Here is a 14176-nt window from a genome sequence, read left to right as displayed (position 1 = left end):
GACATAATGTCAAACAATATATGATCGAATAATAATAGACCGAAAGAAAAAAAGTTATAATAGACAAATGCAATCATCAATTGAGCAGAATTGTCTGTATAGTTGACATTTTTATTGATTAGAATTATTTAGTAGGTACCATATTTGCTATCTCCACTCTCACTAACATTCATTACTTCGTAATACATAGTCTGTTCGATACTTTTTGACGTTATAATTAGAGGTTAGAATAGCAGTACATATGACATGACATATAATTTCAACTAAGTTTACTCAATTTTGAGATAAAAAGAACTCATTTGCAGATGTATCACTTTTTGAAGCTAAAATTTTACTTAACCTATAAGAATTGGGAATCGTAGAAAAGTGATAGGAATTTGGCACCGTAACGGAACTGGGATATTGAAAGAAGGAAATTAATACAAAGATAAACATATCAATAGCTATGATGCTATATTTACCCAAAACTCAAATTATAGCAATGAATAAAATAAAAAAAACGGAAGAGTCTGATGAAATTTCTAGAAGTTACAATGCCTTTATTTTCTACTTCATAATATGAAACAGCAGACAATAAAATAAAGAAGGTAAGCTATGTAATGGTTATATCTGCGATAAATTTTCTCCGATTTTGACAATATTGATCTCATTCGATCCATATTTATTTTTTCCATCAAAAACAAATCCGACTGAACCAATCTGGTCATCGTGAGTTAAGAAAAAACCCGAATTGCCATACACGTGGAATTTTCCATAGACCAGCTGCAATTGGCTTCTTTAGTGGTGTTGAGATAATTCCATATTCACAATCTATACATGCCAAACTGAGCCGAAATCCAAATTTTCATGAACTTTGGTGCCCGGGAACCTATTTAAAAATCGATTTAAAGTTTGTATGGGATCGATTTGTCGAATCACCCCTCGTCGCATTTCGTACTGGGCGGAGCTGTCAAGCAATTGCCCAGCTGTCAAAAGGTGATTTCAAAAAATCTTTTTGTAATTGAAGCTTAAGGTATCAAAATAAAGTTTAAAAAATCTGATAAAAATCATACTGGCTTAAAAAAAGGTGCTCTTTCGAATAAAATAAAAAAAAACAATATATTATTCTTAATTTAAAAAACCCAATTGGTGATTGGTACAAATTAAGTACCAAGAAAAAAAATGTTAAATTTAAATTTATACGTTCAATATGTAGTCCGTCCAAAGTCTTACACCGTACATCAAAACGTTTTTAATTAGATTTTGTTTTAGATTTTATAGAGACATTTTAAAATCTTCTCCTGTGTGGTAGGGATAGGATTTTTCAAAACACCATCGTTCTTCTTCTTCTTCATGCACCATCAAATCACCAATAGCATATCTGCCCAGCCTAGGCCCAAAGTATTGACTTCAAAGTAATCATTACGAAGCATAAATGTCAATTTCTTGATTTTGCTTTGGCTGACCAAGCCAAGGTTGACCGTAGCATTTTCATAACTCAAAACTCAATTTGTTCATCGAGCACATGTTCTGTTGTGCTGCACGTGGATGTCAAAGCGTTTTCAACAGTGTGATTACGAAGCATGTTTCACGAGAGACCATATTTTTTTCAATACGCTAACTCCAACAACGCCGATATTAGAATAGAGGAGCTTAGAAGCAAAGGGGTGTAAGTTACAAAAACCCACTTTCGAGTAAATGAGCTTTGAAGTTTTTCACCAGTTTTTCATCCCATTCAAAATGTATGGAGTTTCAATATCAACCCAATTTTCTCTGATTTACTGTAATTTTTCTAATCATCATAAAAATAATCTTTAAAAAGTTCCTGTGAGCTTGAAATCTGAAGATTTTTTGATAGGTTCAGCTCAAACTCGACAAAACGGTCACTTACACCTCTTTGCATCTGGGCCCCTCAATAGTATAAGGATATGTTCCAGAAAATTTGGACTTTTGGGAATACCGCGTAACCCAATCGTTCTATTCGCATAACCAATCAATAAAAAAAGATGTCTTATTCAAACGAGTTGAAGTTCACTTAAATCGGTTCAAAGTTGAAAAAATATGAGTACTTTTCAGTTTTGAGGGTAGCCGGATACGCTTCCGGCATTCTACGCAATGAAAAACAAGCAAAACTGCAGCCCCTCAACAGCAATTGAATGTTTTTTTTTTTTTAATTTTTCAATTACATAGAATAAAGCTGTTTCCTTATAAACATTTTCTGATCTTTTACCTGCTATCCATCGACCTTTTGCTCTACAAGCAATGAAAAAAAAACGAATATTTAATCAAATTTCTCATTTTTTGTAATATAGCTAAAAATTAAAATTATTTCATATTCTGATATAATTATGTTATTTTTGCAACTGATTATTTTGTTCAGTTGCAAAAATAACAAAGTTATAACAGAGTTTGTTCTGATTTATTTGTAACAAAACTAGTTACAAAAGATTATAATATATTTTCTTATAATTTAGTTTGAAAAAGTTTGAAACAGTCCATGTCATAACAAAATTATAACATAATTTGTTAGTTATATCACATTAAGATATAATTATGATATATTATTGTTATGTTCATCTAGTCGGGTATGGCCTCCACTTTAGCATCCTATTCTACATCATATATGACTTCGTGATGGCTGAGAATTCTATATATTTAGACCAACATGTGAGAATGCGAACTTCAGTTTCTCTCTTCCCTAATAGGAGTATTTTCAACTATTCATGTACCTATCTTTCAAATAGGTAGATCCGACTTCATCCTCTGGAACGACAGGGAAAACATGTGAAATACAAAATATTTCTGAAAAATCCCATTCAAAACCATCTACAATTTTGGATTCAGCTGTCTGTATTAGCTTCGTTCAAACAAGTTTATTCCATAAGTTTGACATTTTTATCATTGAAATTCACATGTCAAAGGCGGAATCTGGAACGTCCCTTTGAAAACCTTAAAAACCTTCAATATCGTCTGCTATGTTCTCGTTTAGATGTATGCAGGGTACTGCGCCACTTGGGCAGTGGCTGGTATTTTGGGTACTTTTCAGCTACAACTCAGTCAATTTCAGAAATTTAGCAAAACCTCGCGCCGCAGAGCAGGGACTTTGTTTTGTACACATTACAGCACCTCCATGTCACGTAATATACCATACCTCTTATCAAATGTGATACCGTAAGTGTACCATACTTTGCGCACCTAGGGCCTAACTTTGCGCACTTTTCAAAAAATCGTTAAACAGTTTTTCTGGTGCATTATGCAAACTTTTTCCCACGGAATACTAGCTAGTGATATGGGGCATGCACTTTGTCTCAGTTTGGATGTAATGATAAATGGAAGAGGAAGACAAATTGATGAGTGAATATGCAGTTGCTTTCCCTCAAATGCTGTAAATAACGTTGTAGAATGACGTAGGTTTTGTTTCAAAATTTGTTTTAGTTTAGATAGCAATACCATAAAGTATTTGTGCACTCTCAATAATACAATAATAACCAAACTTGTTCCACAACAGAATGTAATATTGAGATGTTATTTAAGGGCTGCATACCAATTGCTTGGTCATAACAAAATAAGATTGTCCAACAAAACATGTTATGGAAACGTAATGCCTTGATAATTCAATAATAACAAAACAAGATATAAAAACAGGTTTTGTGATTTCGTAGTTATTAATTTGATATTCCCCTCTGCTCGAGTGGAGCAATTCCATGGGGAATTCTTCGATAAATTCCCTGGATATATTCCTCGAGGAATTCCCAGTGGAATCCCTGGAGGAATTCCCGGTGGAATCCCTGGAGGAATTCCCGGTGGAATCCCTGGAGGAATTCCCGGTGGAATCCCTGGAGGAATTCCCGGTGGAATCCCTGGAGGAATTCCAGGTGCAAATTCTGGATGAATTCCTGAAGGTAATTTCTACGGAATTCTTTGATAAGTTCCCAGTAGATTCCTTGGAGGAATTCTTGGCGGAATCTCTGGAGGAATCTCCGGCGAAATCTCTGGATGAATTCACGGTGAAATGTCTCAGGATATGCTTAGAGTAATCCGTGCCGGAATCGCTGAATGGATTCCGGTCGCTGGATGCATTTTTGTTGAGATTGATGCATGAATTTCCATATGAATCTCTGAATTCTTATATCGATCGTGGAAATAATTTCTTAAAACATCTTGGGATAAATTCTGACGCATTTATGTAGGAACTTTTCCAGAGCAATTGCTAAATTAATTTATTTTGGAATTTCAGAATGAATAACCGTAGGAATCACGGGATGAATTCAAGCATAAATCGCTAAATGAATTCCCGTAAAGTTCCGATGGAGTTTTTTTTTCTGTATTATCGAGATTTTTAGCCCTTGGCTAGTTCATCTCGGGACCCACGCGTTACTTGTTACTTGAGTTTGTCGGGAGTGGGATTCGATCCCAGGTCCTCGGCGTGACAGTCTCGTGCTTTAGTCATCACACCAGGTCCGCTCCTCTTCCGATGGAGTTCCTACATCAATTAATGTAAGAATCTGCTTTTCTTTGTGAAGGAATTGCTGGAGAAATTCCTTATTAAAATTACTGGAGGATTTTCCGGAAAAAAGATGGATAAATCCCATGTGGAATTCACTGGATGAACTCCCGTAAAAATCGCTCGTTATATGGACTTATCCACCGATGAATCTAATTCACTCGGTTCGCGAATTTTGGCACTAGAGCGTTTTTGATTAGAAACGAACCCTCTCTAGTGTCAACATTCTCGAGTCGAGTGAATTCGGTTCATGAGTAGATAAGCCCATTCCCATAGCATCGCTACGCGGTAACAGAATTCACTCATTTTCGAGCTAAAGTGGAACAACAAAAATATAGTAAATTGCGTTTCCGGCGCTAGCGCTGACCTAAGTGCGAAATTCTCATTAGCTTTATATATAATTCCCGATGCTTGGGGGTGGAAGCTCAGGTAAAATATTATCTCCTGGGCGCCCATTAAAAACACCACCCCCGGCGAAGACTGGCGCTCGAGCCTAGCTATTTAGCACTGTAGTTGGACGAAATGCCAATGCAGAACCCGTAGCTTCCGGGAAGGTAAGCTCAGCTCCCTGGGTTAGTGGGTTGGTGTCAGGCCCTGCGAGCCAGCCGTAAAAAAGACTAGCACCGAAAAATCAACAAGAGAAGAATGCGAACCGATACCAATGGCGACGACCACAGCGACGAAAAGGGACTTGCGATTGGAAGCTCGGTACGTGGAACTGCAGATCTCTCAACTTCATTGGGAGCACCCGCATACTCGCCGATATAATTCCCGATAATGTCAAAAATATTATACGGCCCTAAACTGATAGGATTCTTAGATTTGTGTGAATCTTGCTAATTTCAAAGTAACCTTTTCCTAGCGTGTGTATGAATTCAAAAAGGAATCTCCGGGACTATTTCTAAAGGAATTCCTGGAGGTATTGCTGAATAAATTCTAATAGGATTTGTTGGATGAACTTCAGATGAAATTTCAGGGATGGGTATCATTGGATTGATCCCCGTAGGAACTGTTCAAGTAATTTCCGTTGGAATCTCTGCATAAATCCCCGTAGAATTTTGTGAATGAATCTTCGTAGGAATCGCTGGAGAATTTCTGAATTAATCCAGGCATTTCTTAGATGAATTTCTGCAGAGGATTCGCTGGATGAATTATCGCATGCTGGATCGTTGCGTGAATTCACGTACGACTTGTTGGATAAATTCATGTAAAAACATTTTGTAAGGACTGTTCATTTTATAAAGAGAACAACTTTGCAAGGCTATAAAATGAAAACGCGTAGTTCAAATTTGAGCAGCCTTGGTTAGTTGTTCAGTACATTATATTAGCAGATAATAACCATAAATAAATTGGTTTAAAATTATTGAACTTCATAGAAATGTGGCAAAGTGTTTCTAGAGATCAATTTTTCAATTCCCAAAAACTAAAGATAAACACAAAATTTCTGTGAAACATCGGCGTATCGTTTTTAATTGCAAAAAAGTGTTTGCCATGCTGCAGCAGTTTGAGTGATACATATTCTGGCAAAATATAAATCTAATCGGAATAATGGTTGTTGAGATATTAAAGTTACAAGTTGGACTCGATTTTCAGAATAAAATTTATTTGTTAAACAAAAATGTATAAAAATATTAAATTTTGAATGTTTTCAATGGATCTAGTCGAAACTACTAATAATGCAATTTCAAATGCAGAAAACCGCTTCTTGATAGCATTGTTGGCTTGGTTACTGTGCTTCATGGCAGTTACCGGAGATAGTTCTATGAAGGTTCTTCTTAATAACGATGTACTCTATTGCAAATACAACGTAACAATGATGTCGAAAATAAAAATTAACATGTAGTTATTTTCAAATAAGGTATATAATCACATAGGGTCAGACCTTGCTGAAAATAAATAATAATAAGCTTCTCTAGAATCAAAAACTTGCATTTATGGAGCAAAAAGTATGCAATTTTTCATTATGGCCATCATTAAGTATTAAATTTATGATGAAGAATGTACTTTAAAGCATATTTTTCTTCGGTATCATTTAGAATGCGATTCTTTTCTATACTGGACAAATTTTGAACTGATTCCGTAGTGTTATTGCATCACTGGACTTAAATAAGTATTTTTTATCAATTTCGTTGATAACAAGGCAACTCACTATATCAAGCTGTATAATGCTTGGTGCATTATTATTGACCAACTATTACACTCTACCTTTAGAAGAATAGTATTAGATCCCAACACATTGAAAAGTTCATGAAAATTTTAAAGTTATGTATGTAAAAAGTTGTGTAGAATTTTGAGAAATGGGGTTTTATTGAGTTTTAACGAAAACCGCTTCAGTTCCATAACTAAGGACAATTTGTATAATGTTATATTTTTCCTACACTGTAGAATAGCTATGGAAATTTATGCAAAAAACCGATAATGATTTTATTGAAAAATGAAAAAGATATCACACAAATAAGGTGTCCTCTTTATAAAATGAACAGTCCTTATGAATTCCCATAGGAATGGACTTATCCACCGATGCACAGAATTCACTCTGTCCGAGAATGTTGACCTGACCCTAGCGTTGGGCTATTTCCAATCAGAATCGTCCAATTCTGATTGAAAACGACTCTATGACATTTCCCCGAATTCCATTACCCCGAATGGCCCATTTCCCCGAATTCCATTACCCCGAATGACCCATTACCCCGAATATTTTTTTTCTGAATTATAAATTTCGTATTTTCCAATACGGAGGAAAATCATGATGTTCATCCCGGAACGAACTAGCTTGGTCGATAAAACTTTATACTGCCATTTTTTTGCGGTGAGAATACGTAAGCATATGAAGCTTCTGAGACCCTTTGAACAGATCTCTGACCAGTATAATTCAAAGAACAGGCAATAACCAAAAGAAGGAAAAAATCTCTACTCAACAATTGGTTTTGGATCATATGGATATAACATTATAACTTGAAAGAACAGCCTATGATTAAAATAAGGAAAAATCTCTGATAAAAATAATAACATTTGCAACGCCAACAAATTGCTTGAATTAATTATTAGAAAGAATAGCCTATGTTCGAAAGAAGGATACATAAGTGATGATCGCATAGTAGAATGTCCTTGAATAAAAGTTTTTTGATAGTAAGGTCAGAAAGAACATCATATGCTCAAAGAAGGAAATTTTTTGTTGAAAATGTGGTGAAACACTTAGTGTACCGTTAACTACCCACGCCGGGTCTAGAGGTAGGCTTGTGGATAAATAATATGGATATTGGGCCATTCGGGGTAATGGATCATTCGGGGTAATGGAATTTGGGGTAATGTCATTCGGGGTAATGGAATTCGGGGTAATGGAATTCGGGGAAATGTCCTAAAGCCCCATAGCTGAATGTATTCCTGTGGGAATATCTGAATGAATTTCCATAGGAATGAATGATTCTCTGGATAATTGAATGACAAGATGAATTCCCGGTTGAATTTTCAGATAAATTCGTGGGGGATTCCCAATAAATGTACAAATAAATAAAATATAGGTTACATTACCATGTGACTACTTGGCTTCATTAACCATGGTGAAACGGTTATTTCACCGGATATAATTACCAAGTTTGAAGCCTCTGATGTTCTCTAACAACGCCTAATTGGATCCATCATATATCGCGTAAAGCAAACCTTCCAATCAGAACTAAACAATCACATTTTATAAATTAAAACCATTCTCATCTAAAATTCCGGCATACCGCGCCGCGGCATCAGCAGTTTCAGTCCAGCTTTATGAATGCACTCAATCTAAACATGCATAACGTGACCACACGAAAGTATGCAAATTGAAAGTATTTGCATTTTTATTGCTGCACTTGTAGGTACATATGATGTTCGGATCCGAGTTTTGCTTTCAATTACTAACGGCACGGGGCGCGGTGTTGGTACCGCTTAGCGTACTAAACCGTCGCGCTGCCATGCACTCACACATACACACTAGTATGGGACAAACATCAAATTCTCGCTCCAGTTGACTTTTCGATCCCATTTAGGTCCCATATGAACAGTACAAAATTTCAGCGCAATCGGTGAAACTATAATTTAGCGCAAGCGGTTCAAAGTTTACATAGGATTTACTATGGGAAAAGTTACACTTTCAAACAAAAAATCCCAGAGGTCGCCCCTTGTCTCCTTAATTCAAATTGATCAACGCTTCTTGTAGAAAAATCATTTATGAAACTTTCCTTCGAAGACCGCAAAACAATTGGATGCTTGTGGAAAAAGTTATTGATTTATTTCCGATTAGTGATCAAACGAACGGCTTTTTGTTTTGTTTTATCAGCAGCACTGTAGCTGCTGCTGTTTCTGGGGGTGGTGATGCCTCCCGCCACCCCATGCAGCAACGGCAGCAGCAGTGCTGCTGAGAAAACAAAACAAAAAGCCGTTCGTTGGATCACTAATCGGTAATAAATCAATAACTGTTTCCACAAGCATCCAATTGTTTTGCGGTCTTCGAAGGAAAGTTTCATACACTCAGTTGCAAAAAAAAAAGCCGAGCTGAATTTTTCTCCCAAAATCCGACATGTTCAATCTGCTGCAACTTTGACAATTATCAATATTTTTGGCTGAAAATTTTACCACTTAATCATCAATATATTGATATTGTATGGACAAAATTTCAAAATGATAGAAATTATATATTTTGAGTTATAACAACTTATATGGAATAATCCATTTTTGGACATACCTTTTTCAAAAATCCGTATTTCAGTGAAAAATTTAAGTAGCTTCATGAAAATTTCACTGCAGTGTCAGTAAATATAGGAAATGTTGTGGTCAAAATTTGAAATGTTTTCAATCAGCGGTTTGGGCCACAGAAATCGTCAAAGTTGAAGTTCCACTGTGGGTGCCTACAGTTTTCACTCCATAATGACCACGCTGAAACACCGGTGCAGAAAAAAAGCCGAGGTCAATTCGTTCCATTAATGTTTAGATCTAAGTTTTAATAAACAATCCATATTATACCTATGACATATTTTTATAAATTTTCGTGTGGTCTGCTAGTTGTTTATGACATTCTACACGTAACACATAGTACGTTACGCGTTACACGTAATGCGTTACAAACATACATAGGTTAGTGAATATACAAGTAGTTTGTATAATTTACAAATTTTGGCAACTGTAAAAAAATATTATAAGCAAACAAGTTGTGGGGTATAATTTAGAACCACAAAGTATGATATAGAAAGGCATGTAACATCACTTGTTTGCTTATGATAAGGTTTTAACAGTAGTAAAAATTTGTAAATTATACAAACTACTTGTATATTCACTAACATACGTATGTTTGTAACGCATTACGTGTAACGCGTAACGCATTATGTGTTACGTGTAGAATGTCATAAACAACTAGCAGACAACATGAAAATTTATAAAAATACATCATATAATATGGATTGTTTATTAATACTTAGATCTAAACATTAATGGAACGAATTGACCTCGGCTTTTTTTCTGCACCGGTGTTTCAGCGTGGTCATTATGGAGTAAAAACTGTAGGCACCCACAGTGGTACTTCAACTTTGACGATTTTTGTGGCCCAAACCGCTGTATGAAAACATTTCAAATTTTGACCACAACATTTCCTATATTTACTGACACTGCAGTGAAATTTTCATGAAGCTACTTAAATTTTTCACTGAAATACGGATTTTTGAAAAAAGTATGTCCAAAAATGGATTTTTTCATATAAGTTGTTATAACTCAAAATATATTATTTCTATCAATTTGAAATTTTGTCCATACATTATCAATATATTGATGATGAAGTGGTAAAATTTTCAGCCAAAAATATTGATAATTGTCAAAGTTGCAGCAGATTGAACATGACGCATTTTAGGAGAAATAATCAGCTCGGCTTTTTTTTTGCTACTGAGTGTAAATGATTTTTCTACAAGAAACGTTGATCGATTTGAATTAAGGAGACAAGGGGCGACCTCTGGGATTTTTTGTTTGAAAGTGTAACTTTTCCCATAGTAAATCCTATGAAAACTTTGAACCGCTTGCGCTAAATTATAGTTTTACCGATTGCGCTGAAATTTTGTACAGTTCACATGGGACCTAAATGGGATCTGAAAAGTCGCCTGGAGCGAGGATCAATTTTTTCCATACAAGCGTGTCCCATACTAATACACACCCGCCAATCATCATTGCTGGTGCGGTGTGCGGTCAGTGATCCCTTCCCATAGCATGAGTTATTAGTAAATTTAACATCGTTTACCACAACAAGCCGAAAGCCGGGCGTAGATTCGCCGCGGCAACGTGCCGTGATTGTCGGGATTTGTAATTATTTGTACAGATAATCATCACAACCGCTAGTCATCATATATACAGACAGAGAGGTATCATACCTACCTACCTACCGGTACATGGTTCAGACACAATCTAGACAGAATCCGAACGTAAATAATCACAGCATTAGCATTAGCAGCCCCGCGGTTGTTTAGCTTTGTTGCGGATTGCACAATCAAAAATGTAGGAACAAATGTTGAATTACAACCGGTTTTATTATTTAGTTTTATTGGAGAGAGTTTCAGCCCGTGGCCGGTGTATTTCCAAATTTAACAAATGCGAGAGTGAATCTGGTGTAGTCGGTTAGAACGCATGCAACTCATTCCGTCAACACGTGTTCAAATCCCATTATCAATATAGCTACAAAAAGTGACGAGTTGAACCAGGCCCGGGCTGAAATGCTGTTTAACCCACGAGCGATCGCGCTGTTGTATTTTGTACAACACGTTGAAAAAATCTCGCTTTTTGTACTCAGCATTAGCGTGGTGCTGACACAGGTAGTCAACCGCGCGAGTTACGGAAGGTTAAAAACTTAGAACATGCCATTAATAAAGGTGATTTGCATTAAAAAATCACAGTATTAAATTTAAATCAATAATAAATCAAATTAAATGAAATTTGTATTCGTGTCAATAATTTATAGCTTTTATTTTGTGCAATGATTACAACGAATTGGTTAGAATATTTTTTGGCAAACGTTTATATAATGCATGATGTTATACTTGCCTGTGTTATGTAAATGTAATTGATAAACTTGATACCTGCACTGACATTCATTCATTATTCGCTAGTTGTCAGAACTCAGCTCGGTTTCGCATAAACTGAAATACAATTGGGTGTTATGTTATCTCAAAATAACTAATTTATATTCATATTCGTGTCTCATGTTAGCTCAAGTTGCATGTCAAACGTATATTTTTGAAACACTCCTCTTATTGCAAAATATGGTCAGTGCACTAGTGTTGATCAGCCTTGGAATGTATGTTTTCTAAAATAATAAACTGAATACTTATTAGAATTTAAAAAAAAACTTTATGAGAGCTTTTAACACATACTTAAATAAAAAAGTGTTAAAGTTCTGAAGGATTAGACAACTTTACTGAATAAAATAAACGTATATCATTGTAGGCCGTATAGCCCACCTTGGTGTAATAAGTCTAATTACCCTGGATAAAATTAAATTTTCCCAACTGGTTTCCAACTTAAAGTGTCGTTTACGGTGTCTCTTCTACATTTTGATGCTAATAAATGCTCTCGAATGAGTCATCAGTGTTTTAAGTTCCTGTGCTCTCAGCTCATGCATGTGAACAAGAGACGCTCATATAGTTCCCACTTAATATAAACACCGAACGTTCCTACTCAATATATTTCCTCTGGGGGTCTCTTCAGAACTGTACGGTATCAGAAGGTATCAGAAGGCCGGCTCCAGAGGCACGTTACCCTCCATTTGGGGCATTTGTGCCATCGCCATACATATGAGCCTATTTCATCATTTACCTGAGGGAGAATGGGACAAGGGATGGGAATAGGGAAAGGGAAAGGTGATGAAATAGGAAGGGGTGCCCTAGAAGAGGGAATGAACGCATAAGCGCAACGAGAGCTCATAGCTCATACCACAACGGGGTTAATCAGTGCCCTGAAAAGGACACTAAAACGCATAAGCGTAAAAAGAGCATATAGCTCATTGGAGGTAGCTTGCGACGTCACGCGACTTTCAATATGACATAGAAAGGCACGTCATCAAAAGCATCCTCAATATTCAAGAAATCACCCAAGCAAAAACTACGTTTGAGCGAGTGCTTTCTTGAAAACGTATACAACTTTTTGTAAAAGAGTCACTGTGGACATCCCAAATTGGGAGACATGTGAGTTCACATGAACAGGCATGTTAGCCAGACAAACATCACAGATGTGATAATCGACAATGCGTTTCGAGCATTTCAGAAAGAACGACGTAACCAGATAAATCTGGAACTTATTCCTTCTTTTTACAACGCACGCACCCTTTCGGAATAAAACTTCAGAGTAATTTCACGCCATGAAAATACCCAATAGAAAACTATAAGAGTTCAAAACATGTTTGAAAAACTCAAATCCCTCTGGAGAAAAATAGGACAAAGCCCCATTTGCTCCAGGAGATTTGAAGTAAGCAGAGCTTTTTAGTGCCCACTAAATCGATTCTATAGCTACAATCCTCGGGGTAGAAGCTAAAGATTCGTAGCTATACAAAAGACTGGTTTATCCGAAGATATTTAGAACTTGAACAGGTCCGAGTTCCATTCAGGAATACCTCTTGCGGTCCGCACAGACCGCAGAGGACAAGCTTCTTTCAAAGCATTAGCTATGGTATACCACAATGAAGGGCGTTGTAATAACAAAACCATAATGAAACTCTCTTGGAGTAGCAATGGAAGCGAGTTATCCATAAAATGCGATCGCAACCAATTATTACAGGTACCCTAGCTTGTTGAGCAGGGACGCCTGAATACGCAAAGTTTGCGAAGGAACACTCCAAAGTGCAAAAAGGTCAAATAGAGGGTCCTCATCTGACACAGGCCAATCAGTCAACTCATGACAAGTTCTGCTCATGCAGAGTTGGGTTAGGTGCAATTCTATGTTAAGTTAACCATGAACTGTACTACCTAAGTATTCCATCAAACTGAAGCATCTCAAATCAATGTTTGAGCTACTTCAGATGCCAAATATCAGCGAAAAGATGCTGAAAACAAGAGCTTGCTTGAAGGCATCCACAAGGAAAGGTTGAAACATACTATTAACGTTATTCTAAAATATAGCATGCTCGAGGCACGACAGTTCATCTATAATGAAAAAAGCAAAGCTGGGTTCACAAGGTAACCTATATGTACAGAAGTTAGCCTACGAAAATGAACTTTTTGAAGTAGATCCACTTGGGCTACATACGCTTTTTACGCTGAAAATTGATCTGAGGTTTCCTTGCCGTAGCCACTACCCAAACTAGACAGGATTACACTCTTCACAATCACAGCACAAAAAGGAAACATCAACGACGAACCAAATTGATGTCAATTGAAAAACGTCAATGGCGAAAACGCATTTAGCGAACCCATATAGGCAGTAATGTAAGCTAATTATCAACATTTGAATAACCCCGCCCTTATTTAGCCTCAAATTTGAGACTTAAGAAGGGCAACTGATTATCTCGGAGAAACGCAAGGTCCACTGCACCATTGCTCCGGTTAGCGCAGTAAGGGCGTAATACTGTCGAGGACGCCCTAATTCTCCACAGGCTCCGTTTGTGGTTAGGTTTTTATTAGACCCCCCTAACCATTCATTCTTTGGCACGGTAAGCATAAAGCCGCATAACACCATGAATTAGGGGTCACCTGT

The 14176-nt window shown here is 36.6% G+C and overlaps 1 protein-coding gene across 2 annotated transcripts in view; it reads left to right on the top strand.

The window, feature by feature from the left end:
* The window catches only part of LOC115263181 (cyclin-dependent kinase 14-like), a 632917-nt gene that overhangs the window by 217663 nt on the left and 401078 nt on the right, over positions 1-14176 (top strand). The window lies entirely within an intron of this gene.

The sequence above is a fragment of the Aedes albopictus genome, chromosome 2 (assembly GCF_035046485.1).
Source record: "Aedes albopictus strain Foshan chromosome 2, AalbF5, whole genome shotgun sequence".
In the NCBI taxonomy this organism is placed as follows: Eukaryota; Metazoa; Arthropoda; class Insecta; order Diptera; family Culicidae; genus Aedes; species Aedes albopictus.
The sequence above is the reverse complement of the archived record's forward strand: the minus strand, read 5'-3'. Positions and strand labels throughout refer to the sequence as shown.